Raw genomic sequence first — 16,392 nt, 5'->3', positions numbered from 1 at the left:
GGGTGAATAGACAACGACCACTTTTTAAATAATCTTAGCAAGTTAAGGCAAACAACATATGGGTTCACAAATATTATGACAATGAGGTGAACCCTAATGGAGCTAACAACGAGAGCTATTAAGACAAGTAAGATATAGTTAACAACATAAGCATACACAAAGTAAAGGTTAGAGATAACCACAAGTGGAACCGATGGAGACGAGGATGTGTTACCGAAGTTCCTTCCCTTTGACAGGAAGTACGTCTCCGTTGGAGCGGTGTGGAGGCACAATGCTCCCCAATAAGCCACTAAGGCCACCGTATTCTCCTCACGCCCTCGCACGATGCAAGGTACCGTGATTCCACTATAGGTGCCCTTGAAGGCGGCGACCGAACCTTTACAAACAAGGTTGGGGCAAACTCCACACAAAGCTTGGAGGCTCCCAACTAGACCACGAAGCTTCACGAAAATGGAATATGGCTTCGAGGTGACCTCAACCGTCTAGGATGCTCAAACACCCAAGAGTAACAAGATCCGCAAGGGATTGGTGGGGGAATCAACTTTTCTCTCGGTGGAAGTGTGGATCTAGGCCTTCTCAACCAATCACCAAAGAATCAACAAGTTTGATTGGCTAGGGAGAGAGATCAGGCACTTTTGAGCTTAGGGAGCAACAATGGAGCTTGGGGAGGTAAGAGGTAAGGTTCCACAGCTAGAAGAACCCTTTATATAGTGGGGGGGGGGAATCCAACCGTTGTCCCACTCTCTGCCGAGCTCCAGTGGTACTACCGCTGGCACTCCAGCGGTACTACCGCTAACCAGGGGCGGTACTACCGCCGACTAGCGGTACTACCGCTGGTTGCAGCGATACTACCGCCGGCACTCCAGCGGTACTACCGCTGGCCCCCTGGTAGTGCAAAAGCACTACCACCGCCAAGAAAGTCTTCGCAAAAAGGTCCGTCCATGAACTACCGCTAGGTAGGCGGTACTAAGCTCCTGGAGCGGTACTACCGCTGACCAGGGGCGGTACTACCGCCAGCCAGCGGTACTACCGCTGGCTGCAGCGGTACTACCGCTAGGGCGAGCGCTACTACCGCTGGGGACCATTTTGCTAGGAGGAAAGAAACACAGTGGCGGGGGCTGCTCCAAAGATGAAGATAAGGGAAAATATGTGAAGTGTGCGCGTGCGAAGATAGATTCCACCCAAACCTTTCCACTACGGTTCCCCTCTTAATATTACGGCTTCCCTATGACTCAAATAAAGAGAATCGTAGAGAGCGCCGTTCTTCCATTCCATGAATGAGGGGTGAGTCGTCTTGTGTCGTTGACGTGTGTTATCTGAAACCTTAACACACACGGTTAGTCCTTTACGGTACTGTCATCAATCACCAAAATTACTTAGGCATAAACTATGCCCCAACAATCTCCCTCTTTTTGGTGGATTGATGACAATACCGGATTTTCACAGAGAATAATATGATACCATAAAGATAGAGATATATGACAATACGGGGCATATGACTCACAGCATATGATGGAAATAAATCTCACATAAGTTCATGTCTCACAAATGATAGCAAACTAGAAGCAAACCAAGTACGAAGCAAACCACGAAAGAAAGCAAAGCAAAGCAAAGTTCGACTCTGAAAGCAAGTAGATCCAGCTCCTAGACCCTCTCCCCTTTTGGCACAAGACACCAAAAAGGGGCACACCTAACGCCATAGGTGGTTATTCCTCATCCTCAGCATCGCCAGACTCGTCGGTACCCTCCTGATCGTCCTGCTCCTCCTCTTCCTCCTCAGTGCCAGACCACTCGTAACCTTGAGCCTGCATCCAAGTAGCCTCTGGAGTGATGTCGTCCTCTGATCCGCTGGAGATGTCAACATCAAGAGTCCTTAGGACACGCTTGTGCCTCTGGCGGTTCTCCTTTTGAGCCACGTGCGCCTGGTACTGGCCCTTGGCCTGCATACAGAATAGGGTCTTCATATTATCCTGCAGTTTGATGGCCCAAGATGGCATGGCAGAAGAGCGGGACTGAGAGGCAGTTCCTCTGTCAGCTGCAGTCTGTGTGTCAGTATCCATGGGCTGAGAAGAAGTTGATGGGTTGGCCCATTTATCCTTGACGCGAAGCTTGATAGGGTCATGCACAATGTAGTCAGACTGAATGTAGAGCTCCTCCTGCGGATAAGTATCTTGCCACTTCTGACGAATATGAGCAAACAGATAGGGCCCGTAGATGGGAACCTTACGCATCATGATGCAGTTCCAGAGCTCCGTGAACATCACATCAGAAATATCAAGAGGGGCAGGCTCCTTAGTCATAGCCTCCTCATAGAGCAGCAGCATCTCAGCCAAAGAGCCATGAACCTCGTCGAAGTTACCAATGCGAGGGAAGAGGGTGTTGCGGAAGATCCGATGCATGATGTCCAAATGCTTGGGGAGCACACCCTTCCTTACATAGAGTTGCTGCAGTCTGTCCTTGGCTGGGGGCTTATCAGCGGGGGGCTGCAGCATGAGGACGCGACCCAAGTGGAGTGTCAGCTCCCTGGCACTCAACCTTGAGGAATGCCATGAATTCACGCCAAGTACCGGTCATCTTCTGAGTCCCAGTCATCAGGAGAGAAGTGGACCGTGACATAGAACTGAGCAACAACAGTGGGGTCAAAATCCATCTTGAAAGTGATGATGTCCTTGATGCCCAGTTTGTCAATCAGAGAGAGGGCATCACCAAAATAGTCCAGGTTCCGCTGAAGATGAGCTAGGTCAATCCACTGAACGGGGACATAGTTCTTCTTGAAATGCATGACAATATCACGGTAGATCCTGCAGTGATCCTTTGCAAAAACATGGTCAACATTCTTGATCACAGCCTTCTCTTGGAGATAATGGTTCTGAGTGCGGAACCGCAGAAAGTCCTTGGGGGACATTGTGCGGACATTGATCCCCTTGTCCTTGTTCGCGGTCTTCTTGAAGGACTGCTTTTTGGGTTGCAGACCTGAAGTGGCAGAACCATCTGGAGCCTCTGGGTTGCGATACTGCTTTGACTATGTGTCCCGTGGGGGGTTCGAACGGCGAGAACCACCTGTGACACAAAACACACAGCGAAAAGAGGCGACAAAAAGAGTCAAGGCAATGAACTAGAAAGGGCAGAAAAATAAACACTCATTGCCAAGCACATGAAAAGAATGCACAGTGAATCCTCCTGGCGGTAGTACCGCTACCCCTGGCGGTAGTACCGCTGGGGTCCTAGCGGTAGTACCGCTACCCCTGGCGGTAGTACCGCTAGGATCCTAGCGGTAGTACCGCTACCCCTGGCGGTAGTACCGCTGGGGGTCCTAGCGGTACCGCTGGGGTTTGACTTTCAGATCTGACAGAAAAAATAGACCTCATGGATAGGGCTACACGATTTTTACGAGGGGCATGGACTGTATATGCACACTAAGAACTCCACCACAGCCCTACATGCATGAGGATCACAGGTATCACCGAAATAAGTACATGCCTAGGCAAGAGAGAGCAAGTTTTAGATCCAATCCAAACATAGTTCAAGTGCTTGATCTAAAACAAGTAAATCCTAGGGCATGGCAAAATAATCAGCGACAATTCATAGGACCTACACTCCCCTCAAATATCTCCTTCATGCCATCCAAGAACAAGGCACAAGATCAAAGACATGGATGCAAAACCCCCAATGCTCCTAACCCTAGAACAAGAACATCAACCAAGAGAAGAAGGGGATGAGCTTTACCGGGATTCATGGCCCTTGGAGGAGGAAGGAGAAGTGGAGCAACCCTTCCAATCCAACGGAGAGAAGGAGCTCCACGGATAGAGATCAAAACAGGGGGATTTCGGGCTAGGGGAGGGAGGAGCCGCGAGGAAGAAGAAAGAGCCTGGGAAAGACGGGCTCCCCCTCCTTTATATAGCCCAAGGGGTACGGGCCAGCGGTAGTACCGATGTGGACCTGGCGGTAGTACCGCTACCTGGCGGTAGTACCGCTGGGTGCAGCGGTAGTACCGCTGGGATCCTGGCGGTAGTACCGCTCCCCCTGGCAGTAGTACCGCTCCCCCTTGAGACAGCCCTAAAAATTTCCTAGCAGGTCGTGTTAGATGGGAATCCTGGCGGTAGTACCGCTACCACTGGCGGTAGTACCGCTGGGGTCCTGGCGGTAGTACCGCTACCCCTAGCGGTAGTACCACTGCAAATGACACAACGCGGCCTAGGATAAGAGAAGAACTTGGGCAAATGACAAGTAAGAAAAAAAAGCACCTAGAAATATGAACTGACTTGTCATTGTATATCCTTTCTTCTATACGAAAGAAAGGTGGGAGGGCGGTGGCCGAGGCCACCTATGTTTGAGACAATGGTATGACACCGCGAAGAATTATCCTTGGGTTCATGACCAATGCTCGTCTTTGAAGCACAAGTGCCATTTGACAATGGCTAAAGTGAAAGACTAGATTGAATGCATAATGGGGGGAGGGAAAGTTCATTGAGAGAACAACACCCCCCCTATGTGCATGCCTACATCTAGACCAAGATGGAATGCAAAGTGAGGTGCAACATGCCTAGTTTCAATCCACATTACTTGAATCAATGATATTTAGCTCATGCCTTAACTCCCGGAACCTTGCTTCATCTAGAGGCTTAGTGACAATATCTGCAAGTTGCTCTTCAGTGTGGATGAAGTGAACCTCAATATCACCTAGCTTGATATGTTCACGAATGAAGTGATGGCGAATATCAATATGTTTGGTTTTGCTATGTTGCACTGGGTTGAGGGAAATCTTGATAGCACTTTGATTGTCACATAGAAGAGGCACTTTGTCACAAGTGACACCATAATCCTTTAAAGTTTGCCTCATCCATAGCAATTGTGCACAACAACTTGCAGCTGCCACATACTCAGCTTCGGTGGATGATAAGGAGATGCAATTCTGCTTCTTTGACGACCAACTTACCAATGAGCGACCAAGGAATTGGCATCCTCCAGACGTTGACTTCCTCTCCACACAATCTCCTTCCCAATCTGAGTCAGAATAGCTAACTAGATTGAAGTTTGCTCCTTTGGGATACCAAAGGCCAAAGTTTGGGTTATGAGCCAAATATCGAAAGATTCGCTTAACAGCCATGTAATGACTTTATTTTGGTGCGGATTGAAACCGTGCACATATCCCTACACTCAACATAATATCCGGTCTAGATGCACAAAGGTAAAGGAGGGGTCCAATCATGGAGCGATATACCTTTTGATCCACTGCTTTACCATTGGGATCACTGTCAAGCTTGCATCTTGTTGGCATGGGGAACTTGACCGGTTTGACATCTTCGAGCTCGAACCGTTTGAGCATGTCTTGAGTGTACTTGGCTTGTTTGATGAATGTCCCTTCTAGACCTTGTGTAATCTCGAACCCGAGGAAGAACTTCAACTCTCCCATCATGGACATCTCAAACTTCTCAGTCATTAGTGCAGCAAATTCTTCATTGAAGGAAATGTTAGGAGAGCCAAATATAATATCATCAACATATAGTTGGCATATGAACAAATCCACTTTAACCCTCTTAGTAAAAAGAGTGGGATCTATCTTCCCAATTTCAAACCCACGATCTTGTAACAACTCAGTAAGATACTCATACCACGCGCGTGGGGCTTGTTTAAGACCATAGAGTGCCTTATCAAGTTTGTACACATGATTGGGGAGCTTGGGATGTTCGAATCCCGGGGGTTGTTTGACATAGACCAACTCATTTAAAGGACCATTAAGAAAGGCACTTTTCACATCCATTTGTTGTAATTTGAAGTTATGATGAGAAGCAAATGCAAGCAACATGCGAATAGATTCTAGACGAGCAACAGGGGCAAAGGTTTCACCATAGTCGATACCCTCGACTTGGGAGTAGCCTTGAGCCACCAATCTTGCCTTGTTTCGAATCACAATCCCATTGGCATCTTGCTTGTTCTTGAATATCCATTTGGTCCCGATGACATTATGTTCCTCCGTTGGCCTAGGCACTAAATCCCAGACTTGATTGTGCTCGAAGTTGTTAAGTTCTTCGTGCATGGCCATAAGCCAATCCTCATCATCGAGCGCTTCCTGTACCTGTTGAGGTTCACAATACGAGACAAACGCGTGATGCTCGCAATAATTCCAAATCTGTTGACGGGTGGATACTCCCCTTTTTAAACTGCCAAGTACATTCTTCATAAGATGTGACTTGACTCTCAGCTTATTCGCAATCTTGGCTGCTCGACGCTCCAAGAGTTCTTCATTAGATAACGGGGGAGCATCGACTTGTTTTCTTTGCTTGCCCTTGCGTCTTGAGCCGGCTGTTGGTGCTCCGGAAGGGAATTGTGAGACAGTCTCCTGATCATCTTATCTTCGACTTGAGCAGGTTCACTAGTTTGTTCTTGTATTTGTGGTTGCTCTTGATCTTGATCTTGTGCTTCTACTTGGTCTGGATCTCGGGGTTGCACTTGATCTTGATCATGAGAAGGTTCGGAGTCTTGGGGTAGTGCTTGAATATCCTGAGACACATCATCATTGTTGGGTAATTTATCTTGACCTTGAGCTTGTATATTTTGTTGAGAGTCTTCTCTTTGTTCATCGGAAGCGTGTGGGGCTTGTGGAGGTGATGGCTCCACTTGAGTAGAGCATTGTCCTTCTCCTTCGGCCACAAGGGGTTCCTCAATGGGGAGTATTTGACCAATCCCCATTCTTCTTATGGCTTGGGGAGGAATTTCATCACCTACATCACAAAGACCACTTTGCTCCACTTGGGAGCCATTATTTTCATCAAACTCTACGTTACACGTCTCCTCAATTAGTCCGGTGGACTTGTTGAGGACACGGTAAGCATGAGAGTTTGTAGCATAACCAACAAAGATACCCTCATGTGCTCTAGAATCAAATTTAGCTAACCGTGCACCTTTCTTGAGAATGAAACACTTACAACCGAATACCCGGAAGTACTTGAGATTGGGTTTGTTTCCAGTTAGAATCTCATACGGAGTCTTGTTCAAGCCTTTGCGGATGTAGAGCCGATTGGATGCATGACATGCTGTGTTGATGGCCTCTGCCCAGAAGTTATATGGGGATTTGAATTCTGCCATCATTGTCCTTGCAGCGTCTATCAATGTCCGGTTCTTCCTTTCTGCCACGCCGTTTTGTTGAGGGGTATATGGTGCAAAATATTGGTGTTTTATTCCCTCATCACCTAGAAACTCATCTAAGGTGTAGTTCTTGAACTCGGTGCCGTTGTCACTTCTAATCATCAAGATCTTTGCTTCATGTTGACGTTGCGCTTCATTAGCAAAGTTGATGACCGTTTGTTGAGTTTCACTCTTCTTTTTAAATAAATATACCCAAGTGTATCTTGAGTAGTCGTCAACAATCACTAAGCAATACTTTCTGCCTCCAAGACTATCAAATGATGGAGGACCAAACAGATCCATATGGAGAAGTTCCAATGGCCTCTTAGTGTAGATAAGAGTCGTTGGACGATGAGCAGTTTCATGAATCTTTCCTTCAATGCAGGCACTGCAAACACGATCTTTAGCAAAACTCACATTTGTTAGTCCACGAATATGGTCCCCTGTCAGAAGACTTTGCAAAGATCTCATATTGACATGAGCTAAACGGCGATGCCAAAGCCAGCCCACGTCAACTTTAGCCATTAAACATGTCGCAGTCTTAGTGGGTCACTTTGAGAAGTTCACCACATAAAGACCATTTTCGACATATCCAACATAGGATACTTTAAGAGTCTTGCTCCTCAGGAGGACCACAGTATCAAGATTAAAGAATGTGGAAAAACCCATAATTGCGAGTTGACGAACCGAAAGTAAATTGTAGGCAAGTGACTCAACAAGCATGACCTTCTCAATAGATAAATCTTGAGAGATGACCACCTTACCAAATCCCAATACCTTTGAAGAGGATGCATCGGCGAATTGGACATGGGTGGGCATAGATGGAGAAGGATGCACATCCACCACTAAGTCCTTGCTTCCGGTCATATGATTTGTTGCTCCACTATCGAGCAACCATGACACCCCACCGGAAGCAAACTCCTGCAATAGATCAAGGCTTGATTTTAGGTACCCATTTTTAATGGGTCCTTTTATGTTAGAGACAAGGGTCTTAGGAACCCAGATAGCCCATTCAATATCCTCATCGTAGGAACCAACAAATCTGGCATAAACATGCCCATCACTAGCACAACATAAGACATAAGAAGAATTGAATTTGCCGGCTGTGTTAGTAGGAATAGTTTTGCCCTTCTTGAGGTTTCCATAGTCCACCTTGTTCCTGTTCACCTTCTGAGTCCCCTCACCCTCTCTGACAAAGATGTCCATGAGGGTGGGAGATCGTTTGTTCCTGTTCCTCCTTTTACCTTTTGACTTGGAGGTAAGTCCAAGTCCCTCCTTTCCTACAACACCCTTTTGAGTGCTCAAGAGGTCGTTCAGACTCTTCTCACCTTGTATGCATGCCACAAGGCCCTTCTCAAGTTTCTCCTTTAACTTGGCATTTTCCTCCACAAGATGTACATGCTCACAACAAGGGTTAGTTGCACAAGCATTATCAATTAACACAAAGGGAGGGCAAGTAGAGATCTCCTTGGTAAGCTTTGCTTGGAGTTGATCATGATACTCTTTCAGAGAGAAATGAGCACCTTTCAAGACCTTGTGGGCCTTGTCAAGTGTGTCAAACTCCTCTTTGAGTCTGTCATGGCCAACCCCAAGAGCATACTTTTCAGACTTAAGCATACGAGTAAGAGCAACATCATGATCTAGTTTCTTTTGCATTTTAGCGCAGTCATCGTTATATGACTCCTCAAGAGCCAAACGAAGAGCGCGCTCTTCTTCTAGAGCATTAGATAATTCGGCAATTTCATCGGCATAGTCACGACTGTGTCCCTGAAGCTCAGAGATGGTCTCCTCATGAGACTCAATGAGGTCAGTGGCCTCACCCAGTTGTTCCAAGAGAGCAACAAAGTGCTTCTTGGGTTCTCCCTTAATAGTGCACAGAAACTTTTCAAGATCATGCTCATTAAGTTCCCCAACATCACTATCTTCAACACAATTTAACAATGAAGGAGCAGAAGCAATGTTGGTCATAATGATGGGAGTTACCTGATTGATACCTTTTGCCATGAGGCACTCGGTGATGTGGTTCTCGTTGGGGGCGTTGAAGAGAGACACCTTCTAGGGAGAGGTAGTGGCAATAGCAACAGTTGCCGTTGCCACTGTATCATCATCATCATCAACACCGGAAGGATACTCTTCAAGGGCCACCATCCCTTTTGAGTGAGGTTTCTTCACAAAGTTGTTCTTAATTGGAAATGATTTGGTTTTGTCTTTGCGAATTAGCTTTCCTCCGTTGTCTTCCCTTTTCTCATAGGGACATTCGGCCACGAAGTGACTCACGTTACTACAATTATAACATGTCCTTACTCGTTGTTTGGGTTTGAATCCACTCGAGTTGTTCTTGGTGAAGGTGGGTCTTGAGTTCCTCTTGTTGCCCCAGAATTGCCTTGATGCAAGAGCCATGTGCTCATGATAGGCATACTTTGTGTCTTCAGGACAGCCCTCCTCTTCCTCATCTTCTTCTTCTTCTTCAAGCATTGCTTTTGCTTTCAACGCAAGGTTGGGTGAATTTGTCTTTGATCGAACACGAGCAAGTGCATTGTCGGCTGTTTCGTTCATGATTGACATTGCAATGAATTCATCCAACACCTCACTGGAAGACAAGGAGTGGAAGTCTGGCCGCTGACGAATGACAGATGACATTGCTTTGTTGAACGGCTTGATGGCTTTAAGGAACTTGTGCTTGACCCATGTATCATCCACATCCTTGCTCCCATGATCCTTGAGTGCCATAGCAATAGCAGTCACCCTCCGATAGAGATCACGAGGGTCCTCGTCTTCCTTCATCACAAACTCATCGGCCTTATCAAGTATCATTTCATAGTTGGATCGTTGAATGCTTGAGCTTCCCTTGTACAACACCATAATATGCTCCCAACAATCGTTGGCCAAAGTGAAAGGACGCAAGTGAGGAAGATCTTCAGGTGGCACTACAGTCTGGAGAATAAACAAAGCAGAGTGATTGTATTGATTGTCTGCATCTTCTCTTGGAGTGAGGTTGCTTGGATCATGGGGATAATATCCTTGCTCGATGATTCTCCACAAGTTTGTTGAGCTGTGATTCAAATGAGACTTAATAGAAAATACCCATTTAGCAAAGTCACCTTTCACAAGCTTAGGAGGAGGACCAAGAGGATTAAGACGAGGTGCGGGAACGGATCCTCCATAGACCATGGGGGGTGGAACTGAGGCATATGTTCCAGTCCCATCCTTTTCGTGAGATGAGGAAGGTCGCATACCTTTAGCCGCTTCCTTAGAGGAGTTGGCCTCCGAATCGGTGACGGTGGGTTTAACCACTATAGCCGGTTCGGGTGAACTTTTAAATCCCTCAATTAACTCTTTAAGCATGGTCTTGACTTCCTTCTTCAAGGACGTCTTGAGGGCGGCCATAGCCGTATTCAAGTCGTCCCTTGTGACCGAAGTCAAGTCCATGGCCTCGGGTTGCCCATGGTTAATTCCCTCTTCGCCTTCCATACTCTTCGGGTGGTTAAACCCTTAATAAAGAGACGTGGCTCTGATACCAATTGAAAGGATCGATATGGTTGACTAGAGGGGGGTGAATAGACAACGACCACTTTTTAAATAATCTTAGCAAGTTAAGGTAAACAACATATGGGTTCACAAATATTACGACAATGAGGTGAACCCTAATGGAGCTAACAACGAGATCTATTAAGACAAGTAAGATATAGTTAACAACATAAGCATACACAAAGTAAAGGTTAGAGATAACCACAAGTGGAACCGATGGAGACGAGGATGTGTTACCGAAGTTCCTTCCCTTTGACATGAAGTACGTCTCCGTTGGAGCGGTGTGGAGGCACAGTGCTCCCCAATAAGCCACTAAGGCCACCGTATTCTCCTCACGCCCTGCACGATGCAAGGTACCGTGATTCCACTATAGGTGCCCTTGAAGGCGGCGACCGAACCTTTACAAACAAGGTTGGGGCAAACTCCACACAAAGCTTGGAGGCTCCCAACTAGACCATGAAGCTTCACCACAATGGAATATGGCTTCAAGGTGACCTCAACCGTCTAGGATGCTCAAACACCCAAGAGTAACAAGATCCGCAAGGGATTGGTGGGGGAATCAACTTTTCTCTCGGTGGAAGTGTGGATCTAGGCCTTCTCAACCAATCCCAAAGAATCAACAAGCTTGATTGGCTAGGGAGAGAGATCGTGCACTTTTGAGCTTAGGGAGCAACAATGGAGCTTGGGGAGGTAAGAGGTAAGGTTCCACAGCTAGAAGAACCCTTTATATAGTGGGGGGGAAAATCCAACCGTTTTCCCACTCTCTGCCCGAGCTCCAGCGGTACTACCGCTGGCTGCAGCGGTACTACCGTTGGCACTCCAGCGGTACTACCGCTGAGCAGGGGCGGTACTACCGCCGACTAGCGGTACTACCGCTGGTTGCAGCGGTACTACCGTCGGCACTCCAGCGGTACTACCGCTGGGCCCCTGGTAGTGCAAAAGCACTACCACCGCCAAGAAAGTCTTCGCAAAAAGTTCCGTCCACGAACTACCGCTAGGCAGGCGGTACTAAGCTCCTGGAGCGGTACTACCACTGACCAGGGGCGGTACTACCGCCAGCCAGCGGTACTACCGCTGGCTGCAGCGGTACTACCGCTAGCATCCCAGCGGTACTACCGCTAGGGCCAGCGGTACTACCGCTGGGGACCATTTTGCTAGGAGGAAAGAAACACAATGGCGGGGGCCGCTCCAAAGATGAAGATAAGGGAAAATATGTGAAGTGTGCGCGTGCGAAGATAGATTCCACCCAAACCTTTCCACTACGGTTCCCCTCTTAATAGTACGGCTTTCCTATGACTCAAATAAAGAGAATCGTAGAGAGCGCCGTGCTTCCGTTCCATGAATGAGGAGGTGAGTCGTCTTGTGTCGTTGACGTGTGTTATCTGAAACCTTAACACACACGGTTAGTCCTTTATGGTACTGTCATCAATCACCAAAATTACTTAGGCATAAACGATGCCCCAACTGATACGTCTCAAAGTATCTATAATTTTTTATTGTTCCATGCTATTATGCTATAATTCAAGGATACTTTTTAAGCATTTACTTGCTCATTTAAATTTTTCTCAGCACTAACCTATTAATCCAATGTCAAGTGCCAGTTGTTGTTTTCTGCATGTTTTTAGCTTTTGCGGAATACAGTTCCAAATGAATTCCAAATACCCCGAAACTTTTTGATGGTTTTTATAGACAAAATAAAGACCTGGAAGCTTTGGAGGAAGACCGGAGGGCACATGTGGTGCCCCCAATCCAACAGGGCACTCCCAAAGGGGTGGTCACACCCTCGTGGCTTGGGGACACTTCCCACCTCCTCGAGCCTCATTCTTTGGCCTATAAATTCTCTAACATACAAAAAAAACTAGAGAGTCTCCCGAATCAATTTTTTCACCGCCGCAAGTCTCTGTTCCACTGTGTGCCCACATAGAGCCCTGGTCCGGTGCCCTGTCGGAGGGGGGTCTGTAAGTGCATCTAGTGCCACCCCTTGTTAGTTTTGGAGTACTGAAGATAAACATGATTGAGGGACTAATGTGTTTGTGAGAGTTCACAGTGTAACACAGATAGAAGTCCCTAGACATTCGGTTTAACCATTGAAGACGACCCCTAAAAATGTCTGAAGACATTCATGATGGCTTAAGCCATTGGTGGTATGCGAAGATAATCGCTTGAAGATAATGAAATGTGAAGATGAAGTATTTTGGTTGTTTTGTTTCTTCTTTCCTGAGTCATAGGAACTGTTGTACAGTTAAGTGGGATCGAGGTGATCGAAGTAAGAAAGTGACATGATGTTCAACCCAAAATACCGATGTCTTTGAGTGAAGACAATGAGAGGAGATATCTTCCAGAGTTGGTTGAGTAAGCATTGCTTGTAGCCCAAGTAATGTTGCCATGTGAGTCTTTGAAATCCGACCATTGGAACATTTGTTGGTTGGCCATTAACCCAGGATCATTTCGGTCATATCATGTTAAGTTGGTTTTTGGCTATAAATAGCCCACCCCCTCCACCATAATTTGGTGGCTCCTTAGAGTTAGATACAGTTGTTGTCATTTCGGAACAACTCACCTCGAAGAAGAGAGAGCTATCCTGCGAGGATAAACCCAAACACCTAGACCTAGAGTGTTTGAGCATCACGGAACTCATTTTGTTCTAAGTGAACTAAAGACTTATTACACTTGAATATTGTGGTCTTCCAGACGGTTAGGCATCATGGTCTAGAGCATCCAAGAGTCATTGTGGATTGTCGGGTGACCGAGTTTGCACGGGTTTTGGAAGTCTCCCCTAAAGAATTACCCGAGTGATTGGACGAGGTCTAAGTGACCTTGGCTCAAGGGAAACAAGGTGAAGACAAGAACTTCTTAGTTGAATCTCGACCTCTCTAACCATACATACAGTTTTCACAGAACTGAACTGGTCCTACAAATCTCGAGTCTTCTTCAAGCAACTGGTTGCATCTTTCCACTCCTTTACTTACTATTGTGCACTCTGAAGCCATTGCTTGATTGCTCTAGTGTGAACATATTCTTCGAATACATTCATGTGATCTACATTTGTCTCCGTACTACTCTAGTTTATCTTTGATACACTTCTATTTGCATGATGACTATGTTGTACATGTGTGAATGTCTTCATAACATTGCATGCCATGCCTAGAACCTTGACTATTATCCCTATCTGATCCTAACTCCCTTCCGCTCACTTCAAAGACATTTACTGTTTCGAAGCTTTTCATAAAAGTAGCCTATTCACCCCCCCCCCCTAGTCAATAACCAACACTTTCAATTGGTAACAGAGCAAGGTACTCCCTTGTTTTGTGTGTCGATTTAACCACCTATAGTTTTAGCTATGTCGACTGCAGGGATAATCAAGGTCTCCATTGCATGCACTGTCTTTGATGGCATAGACTACCCCTAATGGAAGAACAAGATGCGGATGCATCTCGAAGCCATTGACAATGACCTTTGGTATGTCGTCATGGCTGGCATTCCCAAGGTTGGTGAAGGTGTCAATGTTGCTGATGTGAAGAGATTTTATCAACTGGACTCAACCGCGAAGAACATTATCTGTGTTCATCTGACCAAAGGACAGTATGGTCGTGTGAGTGCACTGAACACTTCAAAGCAAATCTAGGAATGGATTTCCAAAGTCAATGAAGGTATCCCATCTCGCCAAGACTCGCGTGTTGATGTACTTCGCAACCTGTTCAACCACTTCAAGAGGCTTGACAATAAAAATGTCCAGCTCACCTTTGATCGACTTACAAACATCTTAAATGAGTTGAATGCTCTCGGTGCCACTCATACCACCAAACATGAAGTTTTGAAGAAGACATTGAGATCTCTTGACAGTTCCTTTGACACACTTTCTCTCATGATCCAAAAATGCCCCGACTTCAAGGAATTAGATCCTGCTAATATTCTTGAGAGACTGAACACCCATGACTTCCAAAAAGCTGAGAAGAGGGAAATCTATGGTTTCAGTTATGGTCGCTCTCATGTCGTTAAAGCGAAAGTTATATATTCATCTAAAGAAGAAGATTTTTAATGTCGTTCCGATGGTGCCAAAGACATTAGCAAAGAACTTGTTATGCTCATGAGGATGTTTCAGAAGTTCACCAAGTCCAAGACCTTTGGAAAATCTTCAAGGCGAGACTCCAAGAGGTCTAGAGAAATGTCTTCGCGTGACAACAAGAAGCAAACCTGTCACAAGTGCAAGAAAGTAGGTCACTTCATAGCTGATTATCCTTGATGGGAGAAATAATCCAAGAAGAAAAGAAAGGACTATGATTCTGATGACAAGAAGAAGAAGAAGAAGAAGAAGAACAAGAACAAGAAGAATCATCACAAGTATTCATCCAAGTGTTCATCGCACAAGAAGAGATCCTCTAGCAAAGCTCGTGCTTTCATTGGCAAGGAGATGGACTCTGACACTAAATCTGAGTCCGAAGGTGAAGACGAATCTAAGGAGGAGTCTGATTCTGAAGTTGTTGGTTGGGCTATTGCTAATGCATTCATTGCCATATCTGTCTTCGAACCAAAGATAATGGGCCCCTCATTAACACTGAAGCGAGTGACGACGACTATGCTCCAGCATACTGCTTCGTGGCAAAAGGCTCCAAGGTATCCTCAAAATCTACACATCATGACTCTAATAGAGAAGATGAATTTGATGATGACTTGAAACCTAGTTATTCTTAACTTGTCAAAATTGCCACTAAACAACAAAATTCTATGGAGAAAATGCAAAAATCTTTAGAAAAAAGCGATGACATGTTATACAACGAGATGAGTCTGAACGAAACTATGCCTGAAGACATGCAAAGTCTTTGTTAAAGGTTTGAGGATCTCCAAAATTGTCATTATATTCTCACAACTAACCATGAGAAGCTTTCTTATGAATATCGTTAAAGAAAGCAAGATCTTGAGAAGTTAACAGAAGCTCATGAGTATGTTTAGAAGGAAAACGACTCACTCCTAGCAGAATAGACCAGTACCGCACAAGATGAATTTAATGATCCATGCTTAAAATGACTTGCTCGTGAATCTAATGATTCAACTGCTAAATGTTCAAATGCTTCTGAAAATGGATTATCTTCAACTGTATTTGTGGTATCTAACCCTTCATCTAATGAAACCACTACTATCACTGATGACAATGACAGGTTGAAGACATTGCTTGAAACAAGCAATACACAAAAGTCTGAAGGGACATTAGATTTTGTGTGATGTCCTCAAGAAGACAATCTTGAACAAAAACACTAGGAAAGAGGGTGTTGATTTTGAAAGAAACATCAACGTCGATGGATCCTACTAGAAGCCTGAGTAGTACCCCAAAACCACATGGGTTGTTGCAACTGCCCTTCAGTTGATCCAGCTACACTATCTGCTTTAACTCTGCTAATCCTATCATTATTGATAAGTCTTTTGACTCCAATTACAAACTGTTCAAATATCAAAATGATGAAGTGTTTACTAGATTCATTGGAACTAGCTGTAGGAGTCATTCTCCTATGAAGAGGACCTGGGGTCCCAAATGTCCTGTCGGGAAGCTTCATATGAATGTCATGACGACATCTCTTAGGAAGAAGACATACCCCAGATCAAAAAAATTGGGAGGACAAAGGTCTTCATATGATCATGCTAACAATTATGTTTTGCAGGGATGGATTGGAAAGACTCATGAGTATGAGCACTATGGCATGAATGTGATGACGACATCTCTTAGGAAGAAGACATACCCCGAAT

The sequence above is a fragment of the Hordeum vulgare genome, chromosome 4H, assembly GCF_904849725.1.
Source record: "Hordeum vulgare subsp. vulgare chromosome 4H, MorexV3_pseudomolecules_assembly, whole genome shotgun sequence".
Taxonomy (NCBI): Eukaryota; Viridiplantae; Streptophyta; class Magnoliopsida; order Poales; family Poaceae; genus Hordeum; species Hordeum vulgare.
This window is presented reverse-complemented; position numbering follows the sequence as displayed.